A 21,478-nucleotide genomic window follows, 5' to 3' on the forward strand; every position below is an offset into this window, starting at 1 on the left:
GAGAAGTTTTCAACAGTAAGAGTTTAATCCTAATTGTGTAGTCCACTTAAGCCTTATATGTGCCTCATTTTTTGTCCCATGAACTAAAATGATACAAAAAATAAAATAAAAATGGATGGATGGTATGGACAAGAACCATACATCACTGTGGCTACTCAAAGGTCCTAGCTAGAGGCGGGCCAGGGTAAGACGTAATCTGCGTCCGGACGGATGGTGCTTCTTCCGGAAGGATTGACTGGTGTACCACACACCAGCAACCTGGCTAATGTGTTGATGTCACCAAGATATATTCAAACCGTTCGTCTACCTGGTGAGCTAGTAGTAAAGCTTGAACCTAAAAGTAGGACAAATCCAAAAATCAAGTGGACCACACTGGAAAAGGCAGTGGAGGATTAAACGCCTACCATTGAAACCTTTTGGGGGTCACAGAAATTTAAGATCAATATGATATTTATTTTCTCTTCATCTAGGTTTTTTGACCTTATGAACAGATTGGATGGAAGTTAAATGTTACGTTGGGTCCTACAAATGTTTTAACGGTGACAATCACTATCTCACTACTATACATGGTGTGGTACACTTGAGACTTAGAACTTACTCATTTTTAGAATCAAGATTTAAAATGATCTTAACAAATTGATTAACGGTGTAGATATGATGAATACAACGTTGTGGGGTTATATAAATTTGATCTCCTTTGAACCGTTCATGTAACTCAGAGCTCGAGGAGCGTCTTCCGACTGCATGTAACCACATCAGCTAGTTGCTGGTGTGTAGTACACTGTACACCCGCCAATACACTTCCGCTCATTTAGCCCCTCACGTAGTTGGATTTGACCGATGGTAGGCTATTGTCCGACATGGCCCACCAAATACCATATTTAAAAATCGTACGGTCGTTATCAGGCTTATCTAGTCAAATCTAGCAATATGGAATTGGGTCAGGCATGTGCAGTGCTGATCGAGTCCCTTGCAAACGGAAGCGGATAGGCGAGTGTACCACACAGCTATCTAGCCGTCGTATTGACGTCATCAAGTTTTATAGGTCTTGTCATAGGGTATATGTTATAATCAAACCGTCCATCCATTTAGTGAGCTCGTCATGAGACGTGAGCCCAAAAATAAGATAGATCTAAAGATCAAGTAGACCACGCTACAGAAAGCAGCGAGGGATTGAACGTCTACCATTGAAATCCTTTTGGGGTCACAGAAGTTTTGAATCAATATGATGTTTGGTTTTCCTCTTCATTCAGGTATTTTTTACGTTACGAATAGATTGGATGGAAATTAAATGTTATGGTGGGCCCTACGAACATTTCAATGGTGAAAATCATTATCCTCACTGCTATTTCTATGTGGTCTAATTGATCTTTGGATATGATTCATTTTTTGAATAATGCTCTAAAATGATCTCAAAAAATGGATGAACGGTGTAACTTTGATCTCCTTTGAAGCGTTCATACAACTTAGAGCTCGAGGAACGTCAACGCTTATCTCCCACTCGTCAAAAAGATGGATTTGCGATGCATTTTTGCGACGGACTTGGTTTAACGATGGATTTAATCCGTCGCTAACGGAAAAGGTCCATCACCAATCCTTTCTCGTGAATCCGTAGTTCAAACGTCACGGAATTTCACGATGGACGTAAATCCATCGCTAAAATCTGATTTACAACGGATTTTAGTCTGTCATAAATGAGCAACGGACTAAATCTGTCGCAAATTTTGATTTTGCGACAGAAAACGATTAGTTGCAAATTCCCGCCCAAAATACTAGTTGGCGACGGTTTTTAGTTGCTTTTGCGATAGATCGTGGTCTGTCGTAAAAGGACTTTTGCCCTAAACATTAATTTTTTTTTCATTTTTTTAAAAATATGGTGGAAAAATATGTTTTTTTGTAGTCTAATAAATGTTTTTAATAGAATTTCAGTGGTTTAATTGTACATATTTGTATATAAGATTATTTTTTAACAATTAATTAAATGCAAAAAAATAAAAAAATAAAAAAATTGTTTTTATAACAAATAAGTGGAAATTATTAATTTTTTAAAATTTAAAACTAATATTTAAATGATTTGTAATATCAGATGAAAAAGAATATTGAGAATAAAAAATTTAAAAATGTTAGAGAAAAAAATGAGATTTTGAAAAAATAAAAATCGTGATTTAATAAAAATCTATTTTGTGGGAAAAAAAAAGAATATTGAATAAATTTGATAAATTTGAAAAAAAAAAAGCTTTTGATTTTGAGAAAAAAATAATATCCTGAAAAAGAAAATTAAAAATATTTTTTAAAATGTGAAAATTTTCGCAATGTTGAAAAATGAAAATATTTTGAAAAAGAAAATAAGACTTTGTATTTTGAAAAATAAAATAAAATTGATAAGTTCGATAAAAATTGACAAGTTCGAATAAAATGCTTTAAAAAAAAATGAAGAAGTTAAAAAGAATTAAAAATTTTAAAATAAAACAATATTAAAAAATTGATACTTTATTAAAAAATAAATATTTTGAAACGAAAAATAAAGAAGTTGAAAAATTTTGTGATTTTGAAAAATAATTGAAAATGTTCAAAATTTGAAATTAAAAGAAAAAGTTATTTATAAAAACACTGAGATTTTGAAAAAAAAATATCATTTTAAAAAATAAAATTAAAAAGTTGAACACAAAATGATTCTTTTGAAGGAAAAAAAAATCGGCATTTTGGAATTTTTGAGAAAAAAAAAAATTCGTGAAAATTTTAGAGATTTTGAAAATAAAAATTTAGAATTTGTATTTTAATTTTTTTGAAATATTTTATAATAAAAATGATATTTTGTTAAAAGTTTTCAAAGAAAAATTAAGAGTAAAAATATATATATATACATTTTGAAAATAATGTTATTTTTAATTGGAAATTGAAATTTATCTGTGAAAAAAAATTAATAAATTATTAGGCACATCTACTAATTGAACATTTAATCGTTTTTAAACAATCGAATTAGTCCAGATTGAAGAGTAAATAACTTCAGATGTTTAAGGTCTAAAGAACGAAAATGAAGCATATCCAAAGCTCAAGTGGACCACACCACAAGAAATAGTGTGATTGAACCTATACCATTGAAAAATTCTTGGAGGTTATAGAAGTTTTGGATCAAGCTGATGTTTGTGTTCTCTTCATTCATATTTTTTTTTGATATTATGAACAGGTTGGATGGCAAATAAACATTACTGTCGGCCCAAGTGGGACACACATAATGAATGGGTTAGATCTGTGAACCACATCACACGAAAAATAATAATTGAACGCTCACCATTAAAAATTTATTAGGAGCTAAATTTTTTTAAAATCAAGTTGATATTTGTGTTTTTTTTTTCCTTCCACTGATGTCTGTATGACCTAATTAGCATGTTGGATGTCAAATAAATGGACGCAGATTGCTTGCTACCCCCGCTCGGACTGTAATTCGTCTGGGTAGGGCTCTATTGGGTCCAAAGTGGTGTAAGTGTTTTATCCATGGTTCATCGCTTTTCTTATATAATTTTAAGGTATGAGACAAAAACTTAGGCAGATCCATAGCTTCAATGGACCACATCAAAGTAAGCTGTGGTGATAATGACTCTCATCATTGAAACCTTTCTGAGGGCTACCATGATTTTTTTTACCATCCAACTTATTAATAATGTCATGCAGATGTGGATGAAGTTAAAACACAAATATCAGCTTGATCCGAAACTTCTCAAGCTCCCAAGAAGTTTTTAATGGTGGACGTTAAATCCCCACTTTGTGGTCCACTTAAGCCTAGTACCAATCTCGTTTTTTGAATTATATATTAAAATGATCTGAGAAACTTTTTTAAGGGTATGGATAAAACACTTACATCACTTTGGCCCCACAGAGCCCTGCTTGGATCGGTAGGACGCAATCCGCGTCCCAAATAATCGTTATAGTGGCCTTGGGAGGTTTAATGGTGGACATTCAATACTACTGATTCTCCCGTGTGGTCCATTTGAAATTTAGATTTGTCTCATTTTTAAGATCAAGCCCCAAAATAATATCTAAAAATGAATAGACGGTGCGGATAAATTACACATACATCATGGTGGGGCCCACAGATCAGCGACCACGAGCAGCAGCTTCACTAGCTGTAAAAGAGGATTTTAATGTGTTATTTTTGGATATAATGTAAAATAGTGGTGACTCGTTCTTGTCACTTAAGGCAATGATGTATGGTAATCCAGACCATCCAAATAGTGGTTCCACTTGTTGATGGTTAATATTTAAGCTTTTACCATATTATATAACGTTAATCATCTATTAGGTGGGCCCTTAATTGTATGGTTGATAATCTATTATATAATATAAATGATGTAAAACAAACACTTGTGCGGATCTGAATAAAAATTCCAATTTCAAAGAGGGATTCTAACCCCATTTCGAATTCACCTCCTCTCTCTCTCTCTCTCTCTCTCTCTCTCTCATTTTCGGAAGGAAGGCAGATAGCGGGCCCTCCTCTCTCTCTCTCTCTCTCATTTTCGGAAGGAAGGCAGATAGCGGCCCCTCTTTCGATCTGGGTTCTTCCCCTCTGCTTCGTAAGTACCCTCTTTTAATCTCGTTTTAGCGATTAGATCTGGACTCCTTTAATGTTCAGATCTAAATCTCTTGTATCATGCCTGGCTACGGTCTGATTGATGTCCATGTCATGCTCGGAATGTCGTTCATCTCACGATCAGTTCAAGCCCTGTTTCTATCCTCTGCATGACCTAATCACTGTCCAGATCTTGGACAATAAGCATGTAGCTCTATGATTGAGCGGATGACCATCTGATTGACAGCCTCCTTGGACATTGAGCAACCTCTCATCAACATGCAACAACTGTTCATAGCTCCCTGACAGATGGAGATTCATCCTCATGTGGTGTGCATTCACCACATGGAAGATGATCCAAATGCCTTAGGGCCTGTTTGGATGCCTGTAAGTTCTTTTAAGTTGTAAGTGACTTACCTGTAAGTGACTTACAGGTAACCTGTTTGGATGTAAGTTATAAGTCACTTACAGGTAAGTTACTTTTTCTGTTTGGATAACCTGTAAGTTACTTACAGGTAGAAAGCTGTATATTCACATCGACCATATCTTAGATTGGGGAATCGTTCTAAAATGTTATAATCATATAAAAAAACAAGGGATCAAATATGTTATTTTGTTAAGTCCATCAAGATGAATATTTGAGATAATTATTAAGCTAAACCAATCATCAAGTGGGCTATAAAAGTGGGCCCACGAATTCAAAAAATCTATAATATGGAGTAATAACTCAATTTAAGCATTGAGAATAAATTTAAAAACATTAATAGAAAATCTAATAATTAAATTACTTGCATTCCAACTGTGCAATCTGATGTAATTTCCAAGGGCCAGCGCATCATCAATCCCACTCTATCATCAAAGTTTTTCTCATTCTCTAATGAGGAGTTTGATGCTCAGGATCTAAGAGATTCACAAACACTGATGTAGATCGTTAAATTACTTGCATTCTAACTGTGCAATCTAAGAGATTCACCAACACTGTGAGTACATCACAGGATCACCAACCACAGGCCACAGTGAGACCAACCAGATAAACGATCTGACCGTTGGTGCGTTTCTCCCTCTTCCCCTCTTTTTAAAAATCTGACCGTTGAGCCTGTAAGTGACTTACAGGGAAGTGACTTCCCACCCCCATCCCCCTGCAGTTTTTTGGTAGATTTGCCTGTAAGTGACTTACAGGTTGTAAGTTACAGGTGATTTTTCTCCCCCAAACACCACCTGTAAGTGACTTCCCTGTAAGTAACTTCCCACTTACCCAACTTACAGGCATCCAAACAGGCCCTTAAGACTAGTGCCATCCCTGCTGCACTACACGATCACGACCATCTCTCAGATTATATGATGGGCGCAGGTCCAATCTGCCGTGATTGTCATCTAATCATCCAGCAGCCCCATCGTATAGCTTAAATATCACGACCGTCCACTTTCTGGGCCATGTTAAGAGATCAAAACTGCTTGTCATGTTGGCCATGTTTCACCTAGCACTGCCCATCGGGATGGACCACAATGTCAACGCATCTATATGATCTTTATTGATTTTGGATTTGAATTGATGCCATTTCATTGATTCCTCCTAAATATTTTATTTCAATTAGAAATTGGTTATTCATGATGTACGGTTATCCTTTTTAAGCATCCATGGCTGAATGGTTAAATTCAATCTTATACATATGTGACAAAGGTAATAAAAAAAGAAGAAGAAGAGTTTTCTTTTATCACTTGGGAACCATGGGAGATGAAAATCTCATGTATGATTTTGAATGAGATTTGGGGATTTATCAAATTCCTACCCTTGATCTATGCATGAATGTGACTAGACCAGTTATTTGGTCTTCATCGGTAGGAATATGTAACTTTTCTCCATCTGTCGTCAACTAGAAATAACTGCTCACATCCAATGATCTTGCTTCTTTATGGTACCAGTTGTTGCTTTTCATTCCAGAATCCATAAGTTTCTTAGGCTTTGATTTGGATTTCAATATTCCTCATGTCCTAAAGAATTTCCGTTATACATCATAACAATCATTTACGGGATATAATGATTTGTAAGAGCAAATTCATTCTTTTCTTTTCAATATTTACTTATATGAACCTCGCATGGTCATTACATTTAGGATCACAGATTTAACATCTTTCAAAAAAAACTAAAATTGCTTACATGTAGTGAATGCTGGGTATGCCAGTGACGTGTAAGCTTCACGCAGTTTTAAGAGGTTATGCGCACATTACAATAGATAATATACAACTATATTAGCATAGAGGCAAGGTTTCAAGTCAAACATCTCATCTCCTTATAGACTAGATAGATTGGGAGACAATGCAAGCAAGAACATTAACTAAAGAGATTTAAGCGAATGCTGATTAGCATATCCATTCCTGAACATTGGCAAATCATGTAACCATGCTATATCAGGAGAAGCTAGTTCATGCTGAGTAGGCATCAGAGCAAGCACAGTATGAAATTTGAACCTCCAGCAGATATCTAAAAGTTTAGATTAATCAGACAAACCTAATCACTGAAACTAAGTACATCTACAAGTGATACCTGAGATTGATCAAGAGTTAGCATCCTCTCTAGTAACTCCAAAGCATGACGGTCAAAGCTGTTCAGCAAAAGAATAGTTATATCTCACAAATCAGACAAAAAAAGGGTAGATAACTTCCTTCACATGTCATCTTTAAAGCATGACAAGTGGAATTATACAGAACTACGAAGCATAAAAGCATTGCAAAAAGGAAAACCACAGACCTTGTTCCAACTTCCAATTTATAGCGGCTGCTATTGAGAAATAACGACGACTACTTGCAAATAATAATTGTCATTTAGCAAGACTTTTCATTATATCACATGATATAGAGTGGCCTTTCCCATTATAATAGTTATAGTGATGTTTATTAAAACATTTCAAGAATGAAGATGACAGACAGGTCCATGACACAAGGGCAGAACACTCAGATATAGGATTACTTACTGTTTGTAAACCTCCCTGACACAGTCTCTTCATTGGCCTTGTTGGCTTGAAATTGTTGTACCAGGGAATCTTGGAAACCCCAGGCCAATTAACCTCATCAGGAGCTCCACACAGCTCAAAAATTTTATTCAGTTGTCCGGGCCACAATAAGCATGGAAAAATGCATTAGTATCGAACTTCTAATTTGAAAGATAGCATCCATGTTATTATTAGTATAGATGTTGGGACAACAGATACATATCAAAGTCAACCAAAGGACGATAACAAATCAAGCTTTAAATCAAAATGTTAGAGTTATCAACTGACAAACTGACTCAAATAATAAATTCAGAACATGTCAAGATGGCCTCCAGATATCATTATTAAACCAAATGAGGTAAAGAAGAAGGGACAAAATATGGTGAAAAAAATAGTACCTAGTCAAAATTAGCTTGCAGATAAAGAGAATCCGTATCGGAAGTGTCAAGAGTATACAGCTCTGTTTGTATTTACAGAGCACCATACCAATGGAGTACACAGTCTTATGTGTTCCAGCTGAAGATTATATTGATGTTCATCTCTTAGTATCTTTTAGATATATTTTGGTTATTTGATTTGTTCTGGTAAGTATCCCTTTGTAAACAAAGATTTATCTTTTTTAATCAAGGGATCATAAGTAAAGGATTCTAGAGGAAGAGGAAACATATATTCTCTTCTTTTCCCTATTTCTAGAGGAAGGACCTACTTTTACTCATATTTTATCATATTTATTTTTTCTTTGATAAATTTGTCTTCAGAAATAAATTAAAATTGCAGTCATAGTTACTTGCTTCCTTGTAGTTAGATCTCTAAGTTTTATTGAATACCCAAAATTCCAAATGAGCATCCAAATTTGGGTCAATACTAGTAAAAACATCTTTGAACAAGGTTTTAGCTAGTGCCACATCAAATGTGTCCAAAAAAGAAGAACAAAGCAAACATAGCACATCTAGATCTAAATGATGGCATTATTATTATTATTCCTGATTGATAAAATCCATATCTTAGAAAAAAGAAAAAAGAAAAAAAGAGAGGTTATTCTTATTGTCACTCTACAAAATTGAACATGAGATTTTTATCTCACACAGTTACTTGTTCAATTCTTTCAAAGTAATTAAATCATTTTTCTCATTTGAGAATGTCATCTCTTATTTCACTTAAATAGTACCATTGAAAAGTAAGTGCCCGAGTGACGAGAATTACCAGAATGCCTCTACATTCAACGGAATGACGGAATTCCCTTTGCTCGTGCATGTGTGCAGGACTGTGGACTTTGTGGTCACCATGTGGATGGCCCCACAAAGCTAATCATGGCATTGATTGAACGACTCTGACCATGCCATTGTTGTGAATTTTACTTGTTGAAATGTGGATGATTGCTTGGTTTTGAATGAGCCATCTCATTTTCAGGCTCCTGATAGGATGGTAGTTACCAGTCCAATCACCTTGATTGTTTGTATGTATGGCCCATCCACATGGTGTAGCACCAAACTGATGGTCGTGATCACTGTGCACTAGGGGTTGGTTTTTTTTTTTTTTTATTTGTTTTTTTAAAATTTTTTTATTTTTAATCCATGTCAATTTATCTTCACTCCCCTGAATTGTTTTTCAGTCCATATGATTTCCAGTTGAATCTGCAGATTTCATTTCCATTTAGTTGATTTTTGTTTTAGAAACTCAGTTGAGTCCTTGGAAATCTTGCTAAGCTGTTTCTAGCTTTTTACAGACTGAAATTCTGGTTGAGTTTTGGATATGTCTCATTTCTGTGTTCATGCTTTGTGTTTCATTTAACATTATAAGATGATGAAGACCTCTGTTGCTATCCATAGCTTTAGTTAGTTTGAAATGTTGTAAACTATGTCGAAATCCTTCAAAATTTATCACCTACCTAAGAAATGGCAAACATGCATGGTGATCAGATTGTTGATATGCTGAGCCACATTGTGGTTAGGTGTTGAGCAAAAATCATTATGATTAGACAGCTTTGATAATCTGATTGTGCTGGTTTTTGCCTCTTGCTGAGCCACATGCTGGTTCAAATCAATCTGTTGTATAATGACACTGGTTCTTTGGGTCTTTAGGATTATATTTTCCTTGAAACTGTGGTTATTTGGCACAAATAATTTTGAGCAAGAATCACATATGTCCAGCCTTTATTCATATTTCAGGGATATAGGTATGTTGTCTGATGTTCTAAAATCTAAACATGAGGAAAGGGAAGCCTACTTGTCTGAAATTGAGGTTTGGATTTCCTCCTTTTCTGTACATATATTCAGGTAAAAGATGATCTAGCTCCATTTGTTTGTGTGTGCCCGCACACGTGCAGGAAGGAGTTAGAAGATGTGTTGTCTATAGATGATCTTGAAAGCCTAAAAAACTTGCCAACAGCTAGTTTTGGGTCAGAACTTTGGAAAGTAGTTGGCCAGAATCGTTTGCCTAAAACAGACAGAAGAAAGGTGATACTTCTTGTTTGATAACTGTCATTATCATTTACATGCTATGTCTTAACCCATTAAGACTGAGGAGTCAATCTCAGCATTATTAACCTTGTGAGGATGTACATTATGATTTTTGTTTTTGTGTAATTGCTAAGTTGTCCATTTCATTGTTCAAGTGGGCTTGCTTTGGAAGCTTTAAAGTTCCACTTCCTAAAAATGTAAGAGCTCAGGAAGTGCTTGTGCTCTTCATTCTGTCTACTGGAATCAAGAACCCAAGTGTTGAATTGGGTGTAAGCAGTTTGAAGTCGAAGAGTGCACTACACCAAAATCATTATCATTATCAAATTCTTTTTTTTTACAAACATCATGTCAGACTTCTTTTTTACTCTATTCCATTTTTCTGTTTGATTTTTTTTTTTATGTCCAGAGATACAGGTTCATTGACGAAAGAATTCCATTGATGCATTGCTTGCCAAACAGGTTGTCCTTGTGGATATCTGTACTATGGAGGTTCAAGGGTGGACCTCATGCCCCCCAGGTTCAATTGGATCTGTTAGAATGGAAATATATAACCATAGTTTTTCTTTTGGATATTTTCACAGCTGTACGGCTCTACAGCACCATACAGTTATAAGTAGATGGTACTTCAGCAAATTGTCTCTAAATAATTTATATCAACTGAGTCCGCTTTTAGAGGTTGTATTTCAACCATAGCAGATCCTGTCAATAGGCTTAATATATAAAGACCCAAACATCTGTTATTCAAGAAGCATGGTGGAAATCAAAGCCTTTGGTAGTATTAAATGCACATTGGCTTGTCTTATGGACACCTTGTGATCTTTTCCATGATGCAAGGTGGTAGACAAGGACTGGGGAGCTGATTTTAGGAAGCTGTCTGCTGGTGCAGCTCTTTTTGGCCTTATTTTATGGCTTGACCATATGCAGGCAAGTCTTCTTTTACTGATTTTTGTTTTTGTGTAATTGCTAATTTTCATATGAATTGAATTTGTTGTAAATGCATGCAGCAGGCCGGTATTGAGAATAGTAAAGATAGGAACGGTTGTCGGCACCAGATAGTAACTGGACCATTTTGAATTTTCAGGCATGCCAACACCAGATAGGAACTGCTCATCAAGTGAAATCTGTACTAAAGTACTTCCTTGATGTATCCTAACAGGATATGTTAGGAGTCAAGCCACCAGACCAGGTCCTTTTCATTGACCCAAAATGTTTTATGTGATGGGCCTCAACATAATTGATACATTGTTCTATGGATGTTTCCAGAGCTGCCATTTTCTTTAAATTGATACATTGTGCACTGCTGATGGATTTTTAAGCTTGGTATGCTGATGCTACATCTTAGGTGAAGGACAGTGAATTGCTTGGCTGTTTGAAGCTAACCTTTGTGCAAAATGCAACAGCCACATCCATTTTTGATACCTTGCAAGATCGGTTATCCTTCCAAGGAGTTTTGTAGTCTCTTCCTCCCTCTCTATTATCGTTTTCTGTGTGATTTTGACATGTCCTGGTTGATCTGCTTCCTGTTGGATAATACCTGGAATTTTCTGAAGCCTTGATGACACACATGTAAATGGGAGATGGATGTGCAGATGGTGGCATGGGAGTCCATTTCCTTTATGTGGTTTCCTCACTTCCTATATGGATTTTGTTTTCAAATTGTAGGATGAGGGTTTTAGTGTGTTGCTATTCTTTTGACATGGTGCCATGTTGTCACAGGAAGTTCATTCTCATGCACCAAGCAGGCCACACAGTTGCTTGTGGGCAGGTCTGTTGTCCATTGCTTTTATACATAGTATCCAATCTTATGAGTAGGCCAATGTGATTTTTTATCTGATGATATTCATGGTGGGGCCACCTCATGCATGGATTGAATGTCCTACACTTGACATATTCATGGTGTGTTAAGCTTGGCTAGTATCTGGTGATAGGAAACCATTACTCACTTTCTACTTGTCATGTTACAAGAAAAAGATCTGGTGATAGAAATCAATACTCACTTTCTACTTGTCATGTTACTTGAATAAAAAAAGAAGGAAAAGTGAAAATTTATTCAAAGAAAGATGTGAACAACTGGCAAAAGAAAAAAAAAAAGGCTAGCCACAGCACCAGCTTGCAACTAAACCACAACTCGTAACTCTGAAAACAAAAAACAAGAAAGACCGAACCAAAGAGGCTGTGGAGGAAAGCCTAAAATAAAAGGGGAAAAAATATGTGGGACGTGTAGGCATATAGCCAGGTTGTGATCTTGCATTTGACATTAAAGGTTTCTTAAGGGTTAGGCACGACACTCTTTCAGTCCAACATGAACTTTTGTAGCTTTTGAATTTCTCAACATCACAGGAATGTTTCATGCAGGCTGTTCAAGTAGTGTGGGTTTGTCATTGACCCTAAAGATTTATCCTGTTTTTCTTACGTTTCTTTATGTTTTTGCACGAAATAGGGAGCTACAACTTGTAGATGACTGGGAATTGCTTTTGGGGTATTCCTTGAAATAGGGTTCACAGTTCCTTTCTGCTCTGCTAACATATGTTTAATGGCTGTTGATTTGAAGAATGACTGCTTACGATTTACTATTCATTCCTCTTGTTGCTTCCATGTTCTCACGTGGGGTTATGATTTATTTTTGAATCTTTCAAAGGCTTAGCATCAGGTCCATCCTCTGTACATAGGAACTTAGGTTCGTGGCTTTTATTAATATTGTAATCTAGCTGCAGGAGCAGGTTCTGCTGCTTTCAAAACATGCAGACCCTGTGTAATAATAGAACTTTCTTATATAATGCATTGATGAAGTAGATTGTAAGTTATTACGTGGTATTTTCTAATGTTTTCCGCTCTCACCAATGACTACTTTTTTTGTGAAGAGTTTTGTCAAGAATCTGCAGCCATCTGAAGCAGAGGCAGGTTCTGATATCCGGGTCCCTCTGAATGCTGATGAAGAATCTTTGGAGAAACGCATTGCTGAAGAATGGGCACCTTCCCGTAATATGACATTTGAGGAACTTTAGTCTTTGATTATTTCTGTAATTTATGTAGGTTTAATTTGAGCATTTGCCGAGTACTGGCTCCTGAATGAGCTAAAGTTTATTATTAAGCATCCCCCAAATTTCTAATTATCCTAATGGTAGTATTTATTTTCTGAAAGTCATGCCATCTACTTCAGTATCCGACTTTTTTTCGACTCTTTTTTTCTTCTTTTGAGAGGCTATGGAAGAGCATGTACTTCAGAAACTATGGGAATTGCTGATTAGGTTAGCTCCCACTTAGGTAATTCCCTCTTTATTGAATTGAGTTGTTACCAAATTTGTAAATGGGATTCTTATTGAACAATCGTGTGAATTATTTTTTGAATATCAGATGTAAGATTCAAAATAAAAAATTTGACGATTTTTACTTTTTATTTCACATATATCGGACGGATCGAACAAGTAGAAATCGATGGAAATATAAATCGACGGAATTATTTCCGTTGCTTTCGCTTTACTAATATTAGCGACAGGCCATATCCGTCGCTAATATTTTTAATGACGACTTTTTGAGTGGGTTTTTTTGAATTTCAGCGATGGAAATTTTTTTTTTTTTTACGACCGTCGGTAAGATGCGATGAACCTTATTCGTAGCAGGAAAGAAAAAAGGACCCAGTAAACAACGATGGACCAAGCGATGGACGAAATCCGTCGTTTATTTGGTTTTACGACGGATTTTGTCCGTCGAAAATCCACAATTTTGGCGTAGTGTTCACGTGACACGTACCTACACCAGCTATATAGTTGGTGTGTGGTATACGTAAGCAGATTGCATACTGAGTAAACTCTGTGGGGCCCACCGTCATTCATGCATTGTATCAACTCCTTCCCTTTGTTTTATCATATACTTTTAGGGCTTTAAACAAAAAATTAATCATATCCAAAGCTCAAGTGTACCAAACCACCTGAAACAGCGTGAATTGAAGTCTACCATTGGAAAGTTCTTGGGGCTCACAGAAGTTTTAGATCAATATGATATTTGTTTTTTCCCCTTCATCCATGTATATATGATCTTATGAACAGTTTGGATGACAAATAAACATCACTGTGGGCCTTAGAAAAGTTTCAACGGTGGAAATCAATACTTCCACTGTTTCCTTTGGTATGGTATACTTGAGATTTTGATATACTTAAAACTTGGGCTCAACCCCTAAAATGAGCTGAAAAAACGAATGGATGGTGTAGATTAACCACATGAATTTACAGTGGGCCCAACAGAGTTTACTCAGTACAAGCATACAAAGTAACTCATTACCAGTTCGATTTCGTGGTACACCAGCCAATCCGCTTCTACTACGGATGGAACATGCATTTGATGTCTTATTTACTCAAGAGATGTATGCCATTACGTGAATGGCTAATATCTTTTTCCATATGAAAATACGAGATGCTTAGATATGGGCGAAGGCCATATACTAGCGGCTTAGATAGTTGGCAGGGGTGATTGATTGATTAGATATGTCATTATGTGATAATCATTAAACCTCCAAGGTTAGGGGACGCTCCAACGTCTAGGTCGAGTGAATATACATGAGCGCATGAGGGCTGTATACCAGTAGGCCACGTCTTCCACTGTGTCGTGGTCGGTTAGAAGGGGGTGTGACCTTACCCGCATGAGTGAGGGGGCAATATCTAAGTTGAGTTTGACTAGCTTGAGGAATGAGTCCGCTATCGATGAGTCAGACCCGATATTGGCAGGCGGATAGTGAGGTCTCTTCCACCTACCCAGTTGTGTGCTCGGATAAGGGTGACAAGGTGGCGTAAAGTATACTAGACCCCAGTGATGATCCCAGAGATATATGGTACTGATATGTAGACTTAATGAGTAAGAATTGCATACTCAGCATTTTACCCATTTATTCATTCATTCACTATCCACTCGAGCTGGTGGTGCGCAACTAATTTGTTATGCGTACTTTCGTGATGGATAGATTTCAGTTGGGGTGAGTGACCAGCTTGAGATCGGGAGTCTACCACGTTAAGTTTGACTATCCAAATTTAGGTATAGGACTGGTTTGGATAAAATTCCCTTGTGATGGACCCCACATCCCGACTTCACACTCCAACTTGGTCATTTCATTCGCACCACATATTGCATTGTATCCTCAATATATAGCATTTTGTTTACTATGCTTCTGTGTTGCATAGCCTGATTAAGGTTGATGGTATTTGTGGACTTACCAGCATATTTTCGCATTACTCCAATATTGTATACTTGGTACTTACTTTGTGCACACACTTACACCACCCTCTAAGCTTTCTATAAGTTTATGCACGATAGATGCGTGCAGGTGGCGTTAGGTCGCAGCAGCGTTGAGCTTGGAGCGTGCAACTGTATTTTGGAGCTTTGATTATCTATATATGCATTTCCTCTTCAGCATTGTAATCAACTGTTTATATTAGTGGATATGTGATAATGATGTTGCCTTTGTGATTTGGGTAAACTTGTGGTTATGCTTCTTACGAGATAAATGTACGTTGAACAATCTTCATTGTAGGATCCCAAGATCGAAATCCGGCATATGGGCGTTGGGAGCCGAGAATGGGGTACTGCAGAGGCTGTCGACACCGAATTCGGTGATTGAGAATTTTGTGATCCCGGTTTTCGAGTTTGGGGCGTGAAAGAAGTTAGTATCAGAGCATAACTTGGGAATACCTGAGGATAACATCACATATCTGTTGATAGCTATCCTACACTCTATGATTGTTGAGAACTTAGAATGATTAGGTTCCCGAGTTCAGATGACTTAGAAACTTTCTAATATAGTTTCCTACCGTTGAGATTGTGAGGCTACATAGTATTCCGGTCTCGATCGTTTCTGACTAGGATTCGAGGATTAGTAAGGTCATCTTAGTGTAGAGGAGGCATCTTGGGAGCAAGAGGCTGAGATTCATGGGCGTTATCCTCATCTCTTGGGTGTTTGATTATGTTGGTATGTTGTGTTCTGATCATATCTATAGTGATAGGATTTTCCCTCCTTTGATGAGCTCTATATTGGTTGTATTATGGTTTAAATTTTGAAGACGAAATTTTTATTAGGAGGGGAAGCTGTAAGGCCCGTATCTTAATCCGTATCGTTCCTTAGACTCCCACGGTCTTCCTGGTCAAATTTCGGTGACTCGTGACCCGTAGTCGTTATTTGCGCACAATCCTAAGTCGCATCCTATATATCTGAGTCGACTCAACCCAAAACTTTTACCCTAGTGACCACACTGTCGTCGTGGTTCCAACGCCGCGACTCGCGCACCGATGCGATACCCAGGCTAAGAGTTGTGGGCCCGCATATATTTTGAGGAAATGCAACGTGTTGCGAATTCCGAGAGAATCTCTACCAAACATCACATCAATCAATCAATCACTAGTCAAGTACAACCCATCACTCACCCATACCTCTCCCACCAACTAGTAAAGCAACCTATGCTTAGCTCATTCATCTCATCCCAAAAGTCAATGAGACCCATGCTTCCCATGTCATACACGCCACTCCTCTCTCTGATTTCTCGCTCCATTATAAGCTACCAAAGAGAGGAAAACGTCCAAGGGAGAGGAGAAGCTAGGTATGGCCCACTCCCTACCACCCAATCTTCCCATCCATTCATCATTAACCTTTAAAGAGAGAGCTTAGGGGCTAAGGATTCCAAGGAGCTAAAGGAGTGATATAGGTGGGTGTTTTATAGGGTTAGATTGTAATTTTTTTGTGATGAACCAAGTGAGGCCTACCAATTGACAGTATGGATCCCATTTGGGACCCATCTTGACGTATGCATTGTAATCTCTAGGAGGGCTCATAGTGGCGGAGCCCTCCATCGTCATGCTCTCTCTCTCTCTCTCTCTCTCTCTCTCTCTCTCTCTCTCTCTCTCTCCCCCCCCCTCGAATTGTATGGCCCATCTATATGCAAGTATTTTATCCACTGCTGCCCATTAGCGAGGGCCACCTTGCTGCCCGTCTGTGTGGATAGGCTTGGATGGAAGGAAAATACAAGCATCAGTTGATCCAAAACCTTAGTGGGCCACGTGTGCGTGGATCCCACCTTGATGCGTGATGCACCCACGCCGTCCATATGATTAGGCCCACCTTACTGGCGTCCAGCGGCAGGCCCACTAGCCTGACCGTTTGGATAGGCCCAGATGCTGAGGAAAATACAAATGCCAGCTTGTATTTAAGGTTGGTGGGTCACACGTGTGGACCCACCTTGGCTTATGCTAGTGACTCCACCGTTCAGACCCTAGGACAGTGTCCCACATGAGATTTTGTTGTATCCACACCATCCAATCCGTGGATGATGGGACCCATCAGGACGTATGTGTTTCATATCCACCCTGTTCGTCCATGGCCACCATGGTGTATGTGTGATATCCACTCCAGCCACGTGGATGGTAGGTCCCACTTGACAGAGGTGTTGTATCTACACCGTACCATGTGTGAACCCCACACCAGCAAAACAGCTGCTATACCTCATGTCAGCAAGTTCTATGGGTCCCGCATAATGTATATATTTTATATCCCTAGCATCTATGCTATGCACGTGGGACCCCTTGGCATGTGTTGTCCACACCGTCCAACAGATGGGACAATGGGACCCACACGTGATATATGTGCCTTATATCCACACCATCCAGTGGTCTGGATAATGGGGACCATGTCACGCCCCCAACCCGGAAATTGAATTCACAGGAAATCCGATCGCTGAATCTAGTGCCGACAGCCTCTGTAGTACTCCATTCTCGGCTCCTAGTGTCCATATGCCAGATTCCGATCCTGGGATCCTACGAGGAGGATTTTTTTTATTTTTTTAACGTACATTTAACTCGTAATAAGAATAACCACAAGTTTACCTAACTCACAAGGCAACATCATCATTATATATCCACTAATATAATTATTTGAGTACAATGCTAAAAGGGAAATGTATGAATCAAAAATCAAGCTCCGGAAGACCGCTGCACGCTCCAAGCTCAACACTGTTGCAACCTAACATTACCTGCACGCATCTATCGTGCATAAGCTTATAAAAAACTTAGAGGATGGTGTGTGTATAGAAGGTAAGTGCCAAGTATTCAACATAATGACATCATCATACAATACCGAAAATACCGGTAATCCATAAATCATACAATATCGGAATAAGCAGAAATATTGATAAGATCATGAATTATTAGAGTAAGCAGAAATATTGACAAGATCATACGATAACAGGGTAAGCGAAAATACAGACAAGTCCATGAGTCAATCAATGTCTGAATACGCAATATAAAATAACTATGCAAATGAGGAATCGTAGATAGCTAAATATCAGATGTAGATGATGCAATACAATATACATTCCTGATGAGTAACACAAATAGCGTCAGCCATACCTAGACCATATAAATGCAAAGACACAATAACTCAAAATGCCATATGCCGCGAATGTTATGCAATATGTGGTGTGAATGGAATGACCATACTGGAGTGTGAAGTTGGGATGATAGTACGTAATATCGCAGGCTATGGGGTCCATCACAAGGGACTTCTATCCAAACCAGTCCCATACCTAAATTTGGATAGTCAGACTCAATGTGGTAAACTCCTGATCTCAGGTTAGTCGCGCACCCCAACCGAAACCCTGGCCATTGCGAAGGCACACGTAACAAATAGTTGCGCACCACCAACCCGAGTGGATAGTGAATGAATGAATGCATGAATGAGTATGCAACTCCTGCTCACTAAATCCACATATCAGTACAGTTCATCTCTGAGATCATCACTGGGTTTATTACACTCCAAATGACACTGCCGCTCTCCCAGCCGCATAGTCCAAATGAGCATAAGAAACCTCACTATCCGCCTGGTCAATAGTCTGTCAATACCTATCCGGCACGTCGATAACAGACCCATTCACGAGTTGGTTAAACTCAGCCTAGTATTACCCCCTACCCTTGGGCGGGTAAGGCCACACCCCCTCCCAACCGACCACGACACAGTGAGAGACACGGCCTCCTGGTAGTCGGTACTCGGGTGCTATGTATCCACTCGGTCTCGACGTTGGGGCATCTCCTGGCCACGGAGGTTTAGGAATTTTCACCCAAGGACATCTATGACGCCCGTATGCTAGAACCAAACATTTTCGGTGTCCCATTTGGCCATCCACGATGTGCCTGTGGAGGCTACGACCCTAATATCACTAGGGCGTATAGTAGTCATAATGCGAGATGCATAAGTCATACAATCCAGTTATGCATCAATCCTGCGCATACCGCGTGCTCATGTCAGATAACCTCCACCTATCAAGGAGTCTCATAACAACATGCTCAATGACATATGCAATGATCAACCACATCTCATAACAAACATGTAGATGATGCGTATGGGCATGTATCATGATGCTATGCTGTCACATACTCATAACCGGTATCAACAACCGGCATCGACAATCGACCTCGACAATGTGGACATTTAACCAACATTGCCCCCAAGGAATGGCCCACATAGAGCCAAACATATAATGGGTCTACGGTCTCACACAAAGGCCCGATATGCAACATAGTGGGCCTTACTCAAAGGACACATATACACAACAAGCGGGCCCTGCTCATGGGCCTCAAATACATGACATGTGGGCCCTACACATGGGTCTCAAATACATCGAATGGGCCATGCATCATGGGCCATGAATACATCACAATGGGCCTTTCTCATGGGCTTAACATACATCATAATGGGCTCCATAGCCTGGTCCTTAAATGCATCCCAATGGGCCTCATCGCATAGGCCTCATATACATCATATTAGGCCTTAAACACGGCCTGAATGCACATCACAACGGTCCTCAAATACGGGCTGCATATACATTGCATTGGACCTCAACAATCGGCCTCGATATTCGGCCTCGACAATCGGGATTGGAATCAATAATCAACCTCTATAATTGGAAATCGGCAATCGGTCAAGATAGTTGACCTTAATCGCTAATCGACCTCAATACTCGGAATCGACACTCGGGATCGACCTCGATAATCGGTACCAATAATCAACATCTATAATCAACACTGACAATCAGCATCGATAATCGGCACCGATAACCAGCCTATATAAACAACGCAGGGTCCATAGATGGACAACTAATCAATAATAATGTAAAGATCAGCTCTCGGCCGTGGTTATATCAGTCCGATAGCATGGAGCCATCTGTCTATGGCGAATGGGGCCCACTTATTTGGGTTAACCCACGAAGAGAATGGGCCTAACAAGGTATAAGGGAAGGTTACAATGAGGACATCTAACCATCATTACTCCCAAGGAGTGACCTACATAGGACCAAACATGTTGTGGGCCCATGGCCTCACATACAATCACGATGGGCCTCATTTACGTCACATTGGCCTCGTCATATGGGCCAACATACATCACTTTGGGCCTCGAATACACAACAGGTGGGCCTTGCACCTGGGCCTGAATTATATCACATGAGCCTCATCACACGGGCCTCAATACTAGGCCTTATATACTGAGTGGGCCTCATTACATGGGCTTAACAATACAAACGGGCGGGCCCCGCCCATTGGCCAAAATATATCATGATGGGTCGCACCAATGGGCTTCGGTACATCAAGTGTGCTGCATTGTGTGGATCTAGAATACAACTCAATGGGCCATGCCAAAAAGGCCACAAATACATAACAGGCGGGCCCTGCACATGGGCCTCAATTATATCAAGTTGGGCCACATTAATGGACCTCATGTTTAACAAGTGGGCCGCATCAATGGGCCACACTAATGGGCCCCACAAATATATCAAGATAAGCCTCACAGATAGGTCACAGGTATATCAAGGTGGGCACCTCGAATGGACCACAAAATACCTCAAGGTGGGTTTGACGAATGGGCCACAAAGTACATCAAAGTGGGCCCGACAAATGGGCCACAAAATACATCAAAGTGGACCCGACAAATGGCCGTAAAATGCATCAAAGTGGGCCCGACAAATGGGAGCTTGGATTACATCTAAAAATTATTTCAATAGTTGCAGGTGCAACATGTGTTTCACTATACACATTATCCCATGGGGCACGTGGCCCACTAATGACGATCAGCACTATCCAAACATTGCCCAGCACGTCCAAACATTGGACCGCACCACCCAAACATTGCCCAGCATCGTCCAACATAATCTGGACGGTATGGATGAAATAATACATCATGGTAGTATCCACATTTGGCAAAATAGGTGGACCGCATATATATAAAACATATACATCAAGAGGGTCCCACCTAACCGCCGTTCAGATGGATGGATGAATAAAACACATACCTCATCTAGTAGGCCCACTCATATGGAAGGTGTAGATGGAACATATGAACGGCATGCAATACATACATCAAATGGGCCCACATAAACTACTAAATAGCTAGTGCGAGGTAGCTCTGCCAATCTGTCCAGCAAGTGGGTCCCACATGG

At 38.9% G+C, this 21,478-nt stretch overlaps 1 long non-coding RNA gene across 2 annotated transcripts; it reads left to right on the plus strand.

Annotated features, from left to right (window-relative positions):
• Positions 1 to 4,434: 4,434 nt before the first annotated feature.
• On the plus strand, positions 4,435 to 13,111 carry LOC131216890 (uncharacterized). 2 transcript variants are annotated; one of them, XR_009157097.1, is made up of 3 exons: positions 9,104 to 10,013; positions 10,423 to 11,781; positions 12,878 to 13,111. It is a non-coding gene; the product is annotated as an uncharacterized LOC131216890 (long non-coding RNA). The 2 variants fall into 2 exon arrangements; XR_009157096.1 differs by lacking the exons at positions 9,104 to 10,013; positions 12,878 to 13,111 and adding an exon at positions 4,435 to 4,571 and having other exon boundaries at positions 10,423 to 11,565.
• Positions 13,112 to 21,478: the final 8,367 nt, after the last annotated feature.

The sequence above is a fragment of the Magnolia sinica genome, chromosome 10 (assembly GCF_029962835.1).
Source record: "Magnolia sinica isolate HGM2019 chromosome 10, MsV1, whole genome shotgun sequence".
In the NCBI taxonomy this organism is placed as follows: Eukaryota; Viridiplantae; Streptophyta; class Magnoliopsida; order Magnoliales; family Magnoliaceae; genus Magnolia; species Magnolia sinica.